This window comes from Haliaeetus leucocephalus, unplaced genomic scaffold (assembly GCF_000737465.1).
Source record: "Haliaeetus leucocephalus isolate CR32 unplaced genomic scaffold, Haliaeetus_leucocephalus-4.0 Scaffold656, whole genome shotgun sequence".
NCBI classification, from domain to species: Eukaryota; Metazoa; Chordata; class Aves; order Accipitriformes; family Accipitridae; genus Haliaeetus; species Haliaeetus leucocephalus.
This window is the reverse complement of record NW_010973092.1, coordinates 20,414,424-20,415,434: the sequence shown is the minus strand read 5'-3', so window position 1 is coordinate 20,415,434 and position 1,011 is coordinate 20,414,424. Positions and strand designations below refer to the sequence as shown.

Here is a 1,011-nt window from a genome sequence, read left to right as displayed (position 1 = left end):
CGGCAGCGGGGCGCGGGGCTGGGCGGGCGGCTCCCGGTTACCGGTGCCGCCCGGCGCTGCCACTTGTTGTGCGGCGGGGAGCGGGGCCAGCCCGGATCCGGGCAGCGTGGGTTGGCGTGGGGTGGCAGTGGGTGTGCGGCTGTGTCGGGGTGAGTGCGTGTGGGTTGTTTTCTGTGGGGTTTTTTTTTGTTTTGTTTTGTTTTTTTCTGTCGGAGGTGGCTCTGGGTGTGCGTCCCCCTTGCACCCCTGGGTGTGTGCGCCCGGGGTGTGAGCGCGGCTCGGGGTGCGCTGGTGCGTGGGAGCGAGAGAAGTTGCCGGTGGGAGCCGGCTGGGAGCCGGGGCAAGCGCTGGGAGCGGGGCTGTGCGTGTGTGTGTGTGTGCGTGTGCGTGTGCGAGAGGAGCGGGCTGAAGGGGTCTGGCAGGTTTGCACGCCTGTGTCCGTGGCGGGGTGTCTCTGCGTATGTGTGCGTGTACCGGTGGGGTGTGGGTTACAGGAGTGGTGTGCGTGTCGAGGAGCGGGCTGCGTTTGTGTGCCGGGAGCGGGGGGGTGTGTTGAGGTGTTGGGGGGGGTGTGCGTGTGTGTGTGTGTGTGTTACAGGAGCGGGGTGTGCGTGTGAGTGAGTGTGTCAGCGGGATGTGCGTGCCCGCGCCTTAGAAAACCCCCGTTTCCCTGCCTGTGCGCCAGGCTGAGCGTGAAGCCGGTGCCGGGAGAGCGGCTCCCGTGTGTTTTCCGCGGGTGTGTGCGTGTGTGTGTGTGCGGGGCTGGCGGGAGGCGCCCCGTTCATCCCCCCCCGGGGCTCGCCGGGGAGCGGCGGAGCGGAGCGCTGCGTGCCCGGAGCCTCAGCCCGGGCAGCCCCGCCGGGGCCGGGGGAGCCGCGGCCGCAGCGGCCGGGGAGCGGAGCCCGGCCTCCATCCTCCCTCCCAGCCGGCGGGGGCGGCTGGGAGCCGGGAGCCGCGGCTCTCCCCGGCACCCTGCGAGGTAGGGGGTTCCCTATCCCCCCCCTCCCCAAG

General features: G+C 71.2%; 1 protein-coding gene across 1 annotated transcript in view; it reads left to right on the top strand.

Moving 5' to 3' along the window:
• Positions 1 to 1,011, top strand: part of PCDH1 (protocadherin 1) — a 52,658-nt gene that overhangs the window by 349 nt on the left and 51,298 nt on the right. The window lies entirely within an intron of this gene.